A 12,705-nucleotide genomic window follows, 5' to 3' on the forward strand; every position below is an offset into this window, starting at 1 on the left:
CTGCCCTCCCATGTTCATCTTCAGGGGATGGGGCATGGCCAACATGAGCCCCACACCAAAGGAGGGTGGAGGTGTTTAATGCGAACTAGGGGTCATCCAAGCACCGCAAAAGGCCGCCATGCCCTGCACGCCCCTTTTCTCTTTTCATATGCAGATGAGGGTTGAAGCCAACTTTGACCCACTGCTTGGATGACATCACCGTATGCAAATCCGTCTTCTGCAGAACTTCACTTGACAGGGGGGTGCCCGAGCAGCGACCCTCCCCATCTCTAGCCCAACTCCTACTTACCTGCCAGGTGAGATACTATGATCAGGAAGGTGCTTCTCCCAGGGCAAGGCTCACCCATTGCACTCTGGGTGTGCTGCTCCTACGATTTCCCCAAATGTGGGACACTTGACTGCATAATTTGTGTTTCCTCTAGTCGGCTACTCGTATAATTCAGATCTCTTTGTCTCAGGTCTCTCTCCAGCCTAGTTTGCTGTCTGTTTCCACTTCTCTTTTCTTGAGCCGCTGCCTTCTATGCCCTTGTGCACTCTCCTGACTTCTCCTGTCTGCTTACTTTGTGCCTTCCAACGCACAATGCAAACTACAGGTAGTGCTGCAGGGCCCACACCCTTTTACTTGCCTTTCAGAGCAGCTCTGGAGCTGTTACAGTGCCCAGCTGCTGCAAGAAATCAGCTTGAATGCTTCAGGGGCTGGGGCATAGCCAACATGAGCCCCACACCGACGGAGGGTGGAGGTGTTTAATGCGAACTAAGGGTCATCCAAGCGCCGCAAAAGGCCGCCATGCCCTGCATACCCCTTTTCTCTTTTCATATGCAGATGAGGGTTCCAGCCAACTTTGGCCCACTGCTTGGATGACATCACCGTATGCAAATCCGTCTTCTGCAGACCTTCCCCCAGGAATGCTTGTACTAGTTGTTGCATTTGGTTTGTTGTTTGGGGTGCTTCAGTATTAGGCAGCCTTCAGCTCTCCCATGTTCATCTGAAAATATGTGTTCTCCCTGCAGTTGTTGTCCCCAGATGAGAGTTCCCTTGTGCTGCCTCAGTTGAATCTCCTTTACTTGAAAGAGATGTGCCTGAGCAGCGGCCCTCCCCAGCCCTATCCCAAATCATACTTATTTTGCATAGGAGATACCATGGTCATGAAGATTGTTCTCCCAGGGTGAGGTTCATTCATTGCATTCTGGGTATGCTGACCCCTGTGATTTCCCCAAATGTGGGAAACTCGACTGCATTATTTGTGGTAGTGGGGGACTGTGTTTGTGCTTTCCTCTGGTCAGCTCTGGTAAAAGTCAGATTTCTTTGTCTCAGATCTTCCTCTAGCCTTGTTCTTTTTTTGAGAGTTTCCTTGTGCTGCCTCAGTTGGATCTCCTTCACTTGACAGGGGGGTGCCCGAGCAGCGACCCTCCCCAGCTCAAGCCCAACTCCTACTTACCTGCCAAGTGAGATACTATGATCAGGAAGGTGCTTCTACCAGGGCAAGGCTCACCCATTGCACTCTGGGTGTGCTGCTCCTACGATTTCCCCAAATGTGGGACACTTGACTGCATAATTTGTGTTTCCTCTGGTCGGCTACTCGTATAATTCAGATCTCTTTGTCTCAGGTCTCTCTCCAGCCTAGTTTGCTGTCTGTTTCCACTTCTCTTTTCTTGAGCCCCTGCCTTCTATGCCCTTGTGCACTCTCCTGACTTCTCCTGTCTGCTTACTTTGTGCCTTCCAACGCACAATGCAAACTACAGGTAGTGCTGCAGGGCCAACACCCTTTTACTTGCCTTACAGAGCAGCTCTGGAGCTGTTACAGTGCCCAGCTGCTGCAAGAAATCAGCTTGAATGCTTCAGGGGCTGGGGCATAGCCAACATGAGCAGCAAGATGCAGCACTGGACTATTAGTAATGTACTGTTGTATGCTGAGCACCACAATGCAGCACAAGACAATGAGCAGTGATACTGAGCACTGATGAGGATACTACTGAGAACTGACACTGAGCAGGAGAGACACACTACTAGTATTACTGAGCAGCAATAAGTAACCACTGATACTGGGCACTGATATTGAGATTTCCACTGAGAGAACATAGCCACGTCCTCTCCGCTCTCTCTTCAATGCACGAGTAAAAATGGCGGCAACGCGCAGCTCTTTATATGGAATCCGAATCTCGCGAGAATCCGACAGCGGGATGATGACATTTTCCCTTGTTCAGGTTTTCCGAGTCAGGCGGGAACAACCGAGCCTGCCACGGACCAGTGTAAACCACGTGGAGTTCGTCGGGAATTCGGTTCTCGGAGAACCGAACCCGCTCCTCTATATATACTATATTACTATGTTACTGTAGTATACAGAACACCACAATGCAATGAGCAGTGATAGTGAGCACTGATGAGGATACTAGAACTGACACTGAGCAGCAAGATGCAGCACTGGACTATTAGTAATGTACTGTAGTATGCTGAGCACCACAATGCAGCACAAGACAATGAGCAGTGATACTGAGCACTGATGAGGATACTACTGAGAACTGACACTGAGCAGGAGAGACACACTACTAGTATTACTGAGCAGCAATAAGTAACCACTGATACTGAGCACTGATATTGAGATTTCCACTGAGAGAACATAGCCACGTCCTCTCCGCTCTCTCTTCAATGCACGAGTAAAAATGGCAGCAACGCGCAGCTCTTTATATGGAATCCGAATCTCGCAAGAATCCGACAGCGGGATGATGACATTTTCCCTTGTTCAGGTTTTCCGAGTCAGGCGGGAACAACCGAGCCTGCCTCGGACCAGTGTAAACCACGTGGAGTTCGTGGGGAATTCGGTTCTCGGAGAACCGAACCCGCTCCTCTCTACCTTATACCCATCAATTTTTTTATTTTCAATCTAAGCCCCTGCAGTTTTCTGTAAGCATCTGCTTCGCTATGATGATCAACAAGTCACAAGGGCAAACACTCAGGGCTTGAGGCGTAGATCTTAGGACCAGCTGCTACAAGCATGGCAGAGGTGTCACTATCACTGGTGACACCCAGAAAGGTGGCGAGGGAGATTGTAATGCAGTGCGCGCAGATAAACAGCGCAATGGTAAAAAGGAGGCATGGTTTCATAGGTAGGGGCGTGGCCTGGTGGCCTGAATCTACATTTTGTTGCTCCGGGTGTCCCGGGGGTTGGGGGCTGCACCCGGGGACTAGTGTGTGAGCTGTGCTGGCTCCTGCACAGTGACAGGGCATGGCCACCCAGCATGACGCCTCCCTTCTTGACCATGCTGTAATTGCAGTCGCACTGCAGTTCAGCGTGATCATAAAAAATGGTGTAGGCTCCTGCTGGTGCAGGCTGTAGAGAAAAGCTGCTGTGACCACGCCCCCTGTGTCTCCTCCGTTGCAGACCCCATTTTGAAGCCTTGCCCCCGGACTAAGAGAAAAGTATGCCCTTGCGCACTATCCTGACTTCTCCTCCCGTCTGCTTAATTTGTGCCTTCCAACGCACAATGCGAACAACAGGTGGTGCTGCAGGGCCCACACCCTTTTACTTGCCTTACAGAACAGCTCTGGAGCTGTTACAGTGCCCAGCTGCTGCAAGAAATCAGCTTGAATGCTTCAGGGGATGGGGCATGGCCAACATGAGCCCCACACCAAAGGAGGGTGGAGGTGTTTAATGCGAACTAGGGGTCATCCAAGCACTGCAAAAGGCCGCCATGCCCTGCATGCCCCTTTTCTCTTTTCATATGCAGATGAGGGTTCCAGTCAACTTTGGCCCACTGCTTGGATAACATCACCGTATGCAAATCCGTCTGCTGCAGACCTTCCCCAAGGAGTGCTTGTATAAGTTGTTGCATATGGTTTGATATTTGATGGTGCTTCAGTATTAGGCAGCCTTCCGCCCTCCCATGTTCATCTGAAAAGATGTGGTCTCCCTGCAGTTGTTGTCCCCAGATGAGAGTTCCCTTGTGCTGCCTCAGTTGAATCTCCTTTACTTGACAGAGATGTGCCTGAGCAGCGGCCCTCACCAGCCCTATCCCAAATCATACTTATTTTGCATAGGAGATACCATGGTCATGAAGATTGTTCTCCCAGGGTGAGGTTCATTCATTGCATTCTGGGTATGCTGACCCCTGTGATTTTCCCAAATGTGGGAAACTCGACTGCATTATTTGTGGTAGTGGGGGACTGTGTTTGTGCTTTCCTCTGGTCAGCTCTGGTAAAAGTCAGATTTCTTTGTCTCAGATCTTCCTCTAGCCTTGTTCTTCTTTCGAGAGTTCCCTTGTGCTGCCTCAGTTGGATCTCTTTCACTTGACAGGGGGGTGCCCGAACAGCGACCCTCCCCAGCTCTAGCCCAACTCCTACTTACCTGCCAGGTGAGATACTATGATCATGAAGGTGCTTCTCCCAGGGCAAGGCTCACCCATTGCACTCTGGGTGTGCTGCCCCTGCGATTTCCCCAAATGTGGGAAACTTGACTGCATAATTTGTGTTTCCCCTGGTCGGCTCTCGTATAATTCAGATCTCTTTGTCTCAGGTCTCTCTCCAGCCTAGTTTGCTGTCTGTTTCCACTTCTCTTTTCTTCAACCGCTCCCTTCTATACCCTTGTGCACTATCCTGACTTCTCCTCCCGTCTGCTTACTTTGTGCCTTCCAATGCACAATGCAAACTACAGGTAGTGCTGCAGGGCCCACACCCTTTTACTTGCCTTACAGAGCAGCTCTGGAGCTGTTACAGTGCCCAGCTGCTGCAAGAAATCAGCTTGAATGCTTCAGGGGATGGGGCATGGCCAACATGAGCCCCACACCAAAGGAGGGTGGAGGTGTTTAATGCGAACTAGGGGTCATCCAAGCACCGCAAAAGGCCGCCATGCCCTGCACGCCCCTTTTCTCTTTTCATATGCAGATGAGGGTTGAAGCCAACTTTGACCCACTGCTTGGATGACATCACCGTATGCAAATCCGTCTTCTGCAGAACTTCCCCCAGGAATGCTTGCACTAGTTGTTGCATTTGGTTTGTTGTTTGGGGGTGCTTCAGTATTAGGCAGCCTTCTGCCCTCCCATGTTCATCTGAAAATATGTGTTCTCCCTGCAGTTGTTGTCCCCAGATGAGAGTTCCCTTGTGCTGCCTCAGTTGAATCTCCTTTACTTGACAGAGATGTGCATGAGCAGCGGCCCTCCCCAGCCCTATTCCAAATCATACTTATTTTGCATAGGAGATACCATGGTCATGAAGATTGTTCTCCCAGGGTGAGGTTCATTCATTGCATTTTGGGTATGCTGACCCCTGTGATTTCCCCAAATGTGGGAAACTTGACTGCATTATTTGTGGTAGTGGGGGACTGTGTTTGTGCTTTCCTCTGGTCAGCTCTGGTAAAAGTCAGATTTCTTTGTCTCAGATTTTCCTCTAGCCTTGTTCTTCTTTCGAGAGTTCCATTGTGCTGCCTCAGTTGGATCTCCTTCACTTGACAGGGGGGTACCCGAGCAGCGACCCTCCCCAGCTCTAGCCCAACTCCTACTTACCTGCCAGGTGAGATACTATGATCATGAAGGTGCTTCTCCCAGGGCAAGGCTCACCCATTGCACTCTGGGTGTGCTGCCCCTGCGATTTCCCCAAATGTGGGAAACTTGACTGCATAATTTGTGTTTCCCCTGGTCGGCTCTCGTATAATTCAGATCTCTTTGTCTCAGGTCTCTCTCCAGCCTAGTTTGCTGTCTGTTTCCACTTCTCTTTTCTTCAGCCGCTCCCTTCTATACCCTTGTGCACTATCCTGACTTCTCCTCCCGTCTGCTTACTTTGTGCCTTCCAATGCACAATGCAAACTACAGGTAGTGCTGCAGGGCCCACACCCTTTTACTTGCCTTACAGAGCAGCTCTGGAGCTGTTACAGTGCCCAGCTGCTGCAAGAAATCAGCTTGAATGCTTCAGGGGATGGGGCATGGCCAACATGAGCCCCACACCAAAGGAGGGGGGAGGTGTTTAATGCGAACTAGGGGTCATCCAAGCACTGCAAAAGGCCGCCATGCCCTGCATGCCCCTTTTCTCTTTTCATATGCAGATGAGGGTTCCAGTCAACTTTGGCCCACTGCTTGGATAACATCACCGTATGCAAATCCGTCTGCTGCAGACCTTCCCCCAGGAGTGCTTGTACTAGTTGTTGCATATGGTTTGATATTTGATGGTGCTTCAGTATTAGGCAGCCTTCCGCCCTCCCATGTTCATCTGAAAAGATGTGGTCTCCCTGCAGTTGTTGTCCCCAGATGAGAGTTCACTTGTGCTGCCTCAGTTGAATCTCCTTTACTTGACAGAGATGTGCCTGAGCAGCTGCCCTCACCAGCCCTATCCCAAATCATACTTATTTTGCATAGGAGATACCATGGTCATGAAGATTGTTCTCCCAGGGTGAGGTTCATTCATTGCATTCTGGGTATGCTGACCCCTGTGATTTTCCCAAATGTGGGAAACTCGACTGCATTATTTGTGGTAGTGGGGGACTGTGTTTGTGCTTTCCTCTGGTCAGCTCTGGTAAAAGTCAGATTTCTTTGTCTCAGATCTTCCTCTAGCCTTGTTCTTCTTTCGAGAGTTCCCTGGTGCTGCCTCAGTTGGATCTCCTTCACTTCACAGGGGGGAACCCGAGCAGCGACCCTCCCCAGCTCTAGCCCAACTCCTACTTACCTGCCAGGTGAGATACTATGATCATGAAGGTGCTTCTCCCAGGGCAAGGCTCAACCATTGCACTCTGGGTGTGCTGCTCCTGCGATTTCCCCAAATGTGGGAAACTTGACTGCATAATTTGTGTTTCCCCTCGTCGGCTCTCGTATAATTCAGATCTCTTTGTCTCAGGTCTCTCTCCAGCCTAGTTTGCTGTCTGTTTCCACTTCTCTTTTCTTCAGCCGCTCCCTTCTATACCCTTGTGCACTATCCTGACTTCTCCTCCCGTCTGCTTACTTTGTGCCTTCCAATGCACAATGCAAACTACAGGTAGTGCTGCAGGGCCCACACCCTTTTACTTGCCTTACAGAGCAGCTCTGGAGCTGTTACAGTGCCCAGCTGCTGCAAGAAATCAGCTTGAATGCTTCAGGGGCTGGGGCATAGCCAACATGAGCCCCACACCAAAGGAGGGTGGAGGTGTTTAATGCAAACTAGGGGTCAGCCAAGCGCCGCAAAAGGCCACCATGCCCTGCACGCCCCTTTTCTCTTTTCATATGCAGACGAGGGTTGAAGCCAACTTTGACCCACTGCTTGGATGACATCACCATATGCAAATCCATCTGCGGCAGGCCTTCCCCCAGGAATGCTTGCACTAGTTGTTGCATTTGGTTTGTTGTTTGGGGGTGCTTCAGTATTAGGCAGCCTTCTGCCCTCCCATGTTCATCTGAAAATATATGTTCTCCCTGCAGTTGTTGTCCCAAGATGAGAGTTCCCTTGTGCTGCCTCAGTTGAATCTCCTTTACTTGACAGAGATGTGCATGAGCAGCGGCCCTCCCCAGCCCTATTCCAAATCATACTTATTTTGCATAGGAGATACCATGGTCATGAAGATTTTTCTCCCAGGGTGAGGTTCATTCATTGCATTTTGGGTATGCTGACCCCTGTGATTTCCCCAAATGTGGGAAACTTGACTGCATTATTTGTGGTAGTGGGAGACTGTGTTTGTGCTTTCCTCTGGTCAGCTCTGGTAAAAGTCAGATTTCTTTGTCTCAGATTTTCCTTTAGCCTTGTTCTTTTTTCGAGAGTTCCCTTGTGCTGCCTCAGTTGGATCTCCTTCACTTTACAGGGGGGTACCCGAGCAGCGACCCTCCCCAGCTCTAGCCCAACTCCTACTTACCTGCCAGGTGAGATACTATGATCATGAAGGTGCTTCTCCCAGGTCAAGGCTCACCCATTGTACTCTGGGTGTGCTGCTCCTGTGATTTCCCCAAATGTGGGAAACTTGACTGCATAATTTGTGTTTCCCCTGGTCGGCTCTCGTATAATTCAGATCTCTTTGTCTCAGGTCTCTCTCCAGCCTAGTTTGCTGTCTGTTTCCACTTCTCTTTTCTTCAGCCGCTCCCTTCTATACCCTTGTGCACTATCCTGACTTCTCCTCCCGTCTGCTTACTTTGTGCCTTCCAATGCACAATGCAAACTACAGGTAGTGCTGCAGGGCCCACACCCTTTTACTTGCCTTACAGAGCAGCTCTGGAGCTGTTACAGTGCCCAGCTGCTGCAAGAAATCAGCTTGAATGCTTCAGGGGATGGGGCATGGCCAACATGAGCCCCACACCAAAGGAGGGTGGAGGTGTTTAATGCGAACTAGGGGTCATCCAAGCACCGCAAAAGGCCGCCATGCCCTGCACGCCCCTTTTCTCTTTTCATATGCAGATGAGGGTTGAAGCCAACTTTGACCCACTGCTTGGATGACATCACCGTATGCAAATCCGTCTTCTGCAGAACTTCCCCCAGGAATGCTTGCACTAGTTGTTGCATTTGGTTTGTTGTTTGGGGGTGCTTCAGTATTAGGCAGCCTTCTGCCCTCCCATGTTCATCTGAAAATATGTGTTCTCCCTGCAGTTGTTGTCCCCAGATGAGAGTTCCCTTGTGCTGCCTCAGTTGAATCTCCTTTACTTGACAGAGATGTGCCTGAGCAGCGGCCCTCCCCAGCTCTATCCCAAATCATACTTATTTTGCATAGGAGATACCATGGTCATGAAGATTATTCTCCCAGGGTGAGGTTCATTCATTGCATTATGGGTATGCTGACCCCTGTGATTTCCCCAAATGTGGGAAACTCGACTGCTTTATTTGTGGTAGTGGGGGACTGTGTTTGTGTTTTCCTCTGGTCAGCTCTGGTAAAAGTCAGATTTCTTTGTTCAGATCTTCCTCTAGCCTTGTTCTTCTTTTGAGAGTTCCCTTGTGCTGCCTCAGTTGGATCTCCTTCACTTGACAGGGGGGTGCCCAAGCAGAGACCCTCCCCAGCTCTAGCCCAACTCCTACTTACCTGCCAGGTGAGATACTATGATCATGAAGGTGCTTCTCCCAGGGCAAGGCTCACCCATTGCACTCTGGGTGTGCTGCCCCTGCGATTTCCCCAAATGTGGGAAACTTGACTGCATAATTTGTGTTTCCCCTGGTCGGCTCTCGTGTAATTCAGATCTCTTTGTCTCAGGTCTCTCTCCAACCTAGTTTGCTGTCTGTTTCCACTTCTCTTTTCTACAGCCGCTCCCTTCTATACCCTTGTGCACTATCCTGACTTCTCCTCCCGTCTGCTTACTTTGTGCCTTCCAATGCACAATGCAAACTACAGGTAGTGCTGCAGGGCCCACACCCTTTTACTTGCCTTACAGAGCAGCTCTGGAGATGTTACAGTGCCCAGCTGCTGCAAGAAATCAGCTTGAATGCTTCAGGGGATGGGGCATGGCCAACATGAGCCCCACACCAAAGGAGGGTGGAGGTGTTTAATGCGAACTAGGGGTCATCCAAGCACCGCAAAAGGCCGCCATGCCCTGCATGCTCCTTTTCTCTTTTCATATGCAGATGAGGGTTGAAGCCAACTTTGACCCACTGCTTGGATGACATCACCGTATGCAAATCCGTCTTCTGCAGAACTTCCCCCAGGAATGCTTGCACTAGTTGTTGCATTTGGTTTGTTGTTTGGGGGTGCTTCAGTATTAGGCAGCCTTCTGCCCTCCCATGTTCATCTGAAAATATGTGTTCTCCCTGCAGTTGTTGTCCCCAGATGAGAGTTCCCTTGTGCTGCCTCAGTTGAATCTCCTTTACTTGACAGAGATGTGCATGAGCAGCGGCCCTCCCCAGCCCTTTTCCAAATCATACTTATTTTGCATAGGAGATACCATGGTCATGAAGATTGTTCTCCCAGGGTGAGGTTCATTCATTGCATTTTGGGTATGCTGACCCCTGTGATTTCCCCAAATGTGGGAAACTTGACTGCATTATTTGTGGTAGTGGGGGACTGTGTTTGTGCTTTCCTCTGGTCAGCTCTGGTAAAAGTCAGATTTCTTTGTCTCAGATTTTCCTCTAGCCTTGTTCTTCTTTCGAGAGTTCCCTTGTGCTGCCTCAGTTGGATCTCCTTCAGTTTACAGGGGGGTACCCGAGCAGCGATCCTCCCCAGCTCTAGCCCAACTCCTACTTACCTGCCAGGTGAGATACTATGATCATGAAGGTGCTTCTCCCAGGGCAAGGCTCACCCATTGCACTCTAGGTGTGCTGCTCCTGCGATTTCCCCAAATGTGGGAAACTTGACTGCATAATTTGTGTTTCCCCTGGTCGGCTCTCGTATAATTCAGATCTCTTTGTCTCAGGTCTCTCTCCAGCCTAGTTTGCTGTCTGTTTCCACTTCTCTTTTCTTGAGCCGCTCCCTTCTATGCCCTTGCGCACTATCCTGACTTCTCCTCCTGTCTGCTTACTTTGTGCCTTCCAACGCACAATGCGAACTACAGGTAGTGCTGCAGGGCCCACACCCTTTTACTTGCCTTACAGAGCAGCTCTGGAGCTGTTACAGTGCCCAGCTGCTGCAAGAAATCAGCTTGAATGCTTCAGGGGCTGGGGCATAGCCAACATGAGCCCCACACCAAAGGAGGGTGGAGGTGTTTAATGCAAACTAGGGGTCAGCCAAGTGCCGCAAAAGGCCACCATGCCCTGCACGCCCCTTTTCTCTTTTCATATGCAGACGAGGGTTGAAGCCAACTTTGACCCACTGCTTGGATGACATCACCATATGCAAATCCATCTGGGCAGGCCTTCCCCCAGGAATGCTTGCACTAGTTGTTGCATTTGGTTTGTTGTTTGGGGGTGCTTCAGTATTAGGCAGCTTTCTGCCCTCCCATGTTCATCTGAAAATATATGTTCTCCCTGCAGTTGTTGTCCCCAGATGAGAGTTCCCTTGTGCTGCCTCAGTTGAATCTCCTTTACTTGACAGAGATGTGCATGAGCAGCGGCCCTCCCCAGCCCTATTCCAAATCATACTTATTTTGCATAGGAGATACCATGGTCATGAAGATTTTTCTCCCAGGGTGAGGTTCATTCATTGCATTTTGGGTATGCTGACCCCTGTGATTTCCCCAAATGTGGGAAACTCAACTGCATTATTTGTGGTAGTGGGGGACTGTGTTTGTGCTTTCCTCTGGTCAGCTCTAGTAAAAGTCAGATTTCTTTGTCTCACATTTTCCTCTAGCCTTGTTCTTCTTTCAAGAGTTCCCTTGTGCTGCCTTTGTTGGATCTCCTTCACTTTACAGGGGGGTACCCGAGCAGCGACCCTCCCCAGCTCTAGCCCAACTCCTACTTACCTGCCAGGTGAGATACTATGATCATTAAGGTGCTTCTCCCAGGGCAAGGCTCACCCATTGTACTCTGGGTGTGCTGCTCCTGCGATTTCCCCAAATGTGGGAAACTTGACTGCATAATTTGTGTTTCCCCTCGTCGGCTCTCGTATAATTCAGATCTCTTTGTCTCAGGTCTCTCTCCAGCCTAGTTTGCTGTCTGTTTCCACTTCTCTTTTCTTCAGCCGCTCCCTTCTATACCCTTGTGCACTATCCTGACTTCTCCTCCCGTCTGCTTACTTTGTGCCTTCCAATGCACAATGCAAACTACAGGTAGTGCTGCAGGGCCCACACCCTTTTACTTGCCTTACAGAGCAGCTCTGGAGCTGTTACAGTGCCCAGCTGCTGCAAGAAATCAGCTTGAATGCTTCAGGGGCTGGGGCATAGCCAACATCAGCCCCACACCGAAGGAGGGTGGAGGTGTTTAATGCAAACTAGGGGTCAGTCAAGCGCCGCAAAAGGCCACCATGCCCTGCACGCCCCTTTTCTGTTTTCATATGCAGATGAGGGTTGAAGCCAACTTTGACCCACTGCTTGGATGACATCACCATATGCAAATCCATCTGCGGCAGGCCTTCCCCCAGGAATGCTTGCACTAGTTGTTGCATTTGGTTTGTTGTTTGGGGGTGCTTCAGTATTAGGCAGCCTTCTGCTGCACCCTGCTTTGGTGTGGGGCTCATGTTGGCCATGCCCCATCCCCTGAAGCTTTCAAGCAGATTTCTTGCAGCAGCTGGGCACTGTAACAGCTCAAGAGCTGCTCTGTAAGGCAAGTAAAAGGGTGTGGGCCCTGCAGCACTACCTGTAGTTTGCATTGTGCATTGGAAGGCACAAAGTAAGCAGACGGGAGGAGAAGTCTGGATAGTGCACAAGGGTATAGAAGGGAGCGGCTGAAGAAAAGAGAAGTGGAAACAGACAGCAAACTAGGCTGGAGAGAGATCTGAGACAAAGAGATCTGAATTATACGATAGCCGACCAGGGGAAACACAAATTATGCAGTCAAGTTTCCCACATTTGGGGAAATCGCAGGGGCAGCACACCCAGAGTGCAATGGGTGAGCCTTGCCCTGGGAGAAGCACCTTCATGATCATAGTATCTCACCTGGCAGGTAAGTATGAGTTGGGCTAGAGCTGGGGAGGGTCGCTGCTCGAGCACCCCCCTGTTAAGTGAAGGAGATCCAACTGAGGCAGCACAAGGGAACTCTCAAAAGAAGAACAAGGCTAGAGGAAGATCTGAAACAAAGAAATCTGACTTTTACCAGAGCTGACCAGAAGAAAACACAAACACAGTCCCCCACTACCACAAATAAAGCAGTCGAGGTGAGGTTCATTCATTGCATTTTGGGTATGCTGACCCCTGTGATTTCCCCAAATGTGGGAAACTCGACTGCTTTATTTGTGGTAGTGGGGGACTGTG

The 12,705-nt window shown here is 50.1% G+C and overlaps 16 non-coding genes and 2 pseudogenes across 16 annotated transcripts; 17 read left to right on the top strand and 1 right to left on the bottom strand.

The window, feature by feature from the left end:
- Window positions 1-281: 281 nt before the first annotated feature.
- On the top strand, window positions 282-445 carry LOC135008273 (U1 spliceosomal RNA). The gene has a single exon (XR_010208079.1). It is a non-coding gene; the product is annotated as a U1 spliceosomal RNA (small nuclear RNA).
- A 670-nt stretch (window positions 446-1,115) lies between these two features.
- LOC135008236 (U1 spliceosomal RNA) lies at window positions 1,116-1,279 on the top strand. The gene has a single exon (XR_010208047.1). It is a non-coding gene; the product is annotated as a U1 spliceosomal RNA (small nuclear RNA).
- A 152-nt stretch (window positions 1,280-1,431) lies between these two features.
- LOC135008350 (U1 spliceosomal RNA) lies at window positions 1,432-1,595 on the top strand. The gene has a single exon (XR_010208121.1). It is a non-coding gene; the product is annotated as a U1 spliceosomal RNA (small nuclear RNA).
- A 2,424-nt stretch (window positions 1,596-4,019) lies between these two features.
- On the top strand, window positions 4,020-4,183 carry LOC135008397 (U1 spliceosomal RNA). Its single transcript, XR_010208155.1, has one exon. It is a non-coding gene; the product is annotated as a U1 spliceosomal RNA (small nuclear RNA).
- Window positions 4,184-4,335: 152 nt separating this feature from the next.
- On the top strand, window positions 4,336-4,498 carry LOC135008162 (U1 spliceosomal RNA). Its single transcript, XR_010207978.1, has one exon. It is a non-coding gene; the product is annotated as a U1 spliceosomal RNA (small nuclear RNA).
- Window positions 4,499-5,172: 674 nt separating this feature from the next.
- LOC135007967 (U1 spliceosomal RNA) lies at window positions 5,173-5,336 on the top strand. The gene has a single exon (XR_010207787.1). It is a non-coding gene; the product is annotated as a U1 spliceosomal RNA (small nuclear RNA).
- Window positions 5,337-5,488: 152 nt separating this feature from the next.
- On the top strand, window positions 5,489-5,651 carry LOC135008163 (U1 spliceosomal RNA). Its single transcript, XR_010207979.1, has one exon. It is a non-coding gene; the product is annotated as a U1 spliceosomal RNA (small nuclear RNA).
- A 674-nt stretch (window positions 5,652-6,325) lies between these two features.
- LOC135008408 (U1 spliceosomal RNA) lies at window positions 6,326-6,489 on the top strand. Its single transcript, XR_010208166.1, has one exon. It is a non-coding gene; the product is annotated as a U1 spliceosomal RNA (small nuclear RNA).
- A 152-nt stretch (window positions 6,490-6,641) lies between these two features.
- Window positions 6,642-6,777, top strand: LOC135008291 (U1 spliceosomal RNA; annotated as a pseudogene).
- A 701-nt stretch (window positions 6,778-7,478) lies between these two features.
- On the top strand, window positions 7,479-7,642 carry LOC135008079 (U1 spliceosomal RNA). The gene has a single exon (XR_010207897.1). It is a non-coding gene; the product is annotated as a U1 spliceosomal RNA (small nuclear RNA).
- Window positions 7,643-7,794: 152 nt separating this feature from the next.
- On the top strand, window positions 7,795-7,957 carry LOC135008323 (U1 spliceosomal RNA). Its single transcript, XR_010208105.1, has one exon. It is a non-coding gene; the product is annotated as a U1 spliceosomal RNA (small nuclear RNA).
- Window positions 7,958-8,631: 674 nt separating this feature from the next.
- On the top strand, window positions 8,632-8,795 carry LOC135008055 (U1 spliceosomal RNA). The gene has a single exon (XR_010207872.1). It is a non-coding gene; the product is annotated as a U1 spliceosomal RNA (small nuclear RNA).
- Window positions 8,796-8,946: 151 nt separating this feature from the next.
- Window positions 8,947-9,109, top strand: LOC135008111 (U1 spliceosomal RNA). Its single transcript, XR_010207928.1, has one exon. It is a non-coding gene; the product is annotated as a U1 spliceosomal RNA (small nuclear RNA).
- Window positions 9,110-9,783: 674 nt separating this feature from the next.
- On the top strand, window positions 9,784-9,947 carry LOC135007968 (U1 spliceosomal RNA). The gene has a single exon (XR_010207788.1). It is a non-coding gene; the product is annotated as a U1 spliceosomal RNA (small nuclear RNA).
- A 152-nt stretch (window positions 9,948-10,099) lies between these two features.
- Window positions 10,100-10,262, top strand: LOC135008317 (U1 spliceosomal RNA). Its single transcript, XR_010208099.1, has one exon. It is a non-coding gene; the product is annotated as a U1 spliceosomal RNA (small nuclear RNA).
- Window positions 10,263-10,935: 673 nt separating this feature from the next.
- Window positions 10,936-11,099, top strand: LOC135007939 (U1 spliceosomal RNA). Its single transcript, XR_010207761.1, has one exon. It is a non-coding gene; the product is annotated as a U1 spliceosomal RNA (small nuclear RNA).
- A 152-nt stretch (window positions 11,100-11,251) lies between these two features.
- Window positions 11,252-11,387, top strand: LOC135008302 (U1 spliceosomal RNA; annotated as a pseudogene).
- An 855-nt stretch (window positions 11,388-12,242) lies between these two features.
- On the bottom strand, window positions 12,243-12,405 carry LOC135008123 (U1 spliceosomal RNA). Its single transcript, XR_010207939.1, has one exon. It is a non-coding gene; the product is annotated as a U1 spliceosomal RNA (small nuclear RNA).
- Window positions 12,406-12,705: the final 300 nt, after the last annotated feature.

The sequence above is a fragment of the Pseudophryne corroboree genome, unplaced genomic scaffold, assembly GCF_028390025.1.
Source record: "Pseudophryne corroboree isolate aPseCor3 unplaced genomic scaffold, aPseCor3.hap2 scaffold_222, whole genome shotgun sequence".
Classification (NCBI taxonomy): Eukaryota; Metazoa; Chordata; class Amphibia; order Anura; family Myobatrachidae; genus Pseudophryne; species Pseudophryne corroboree.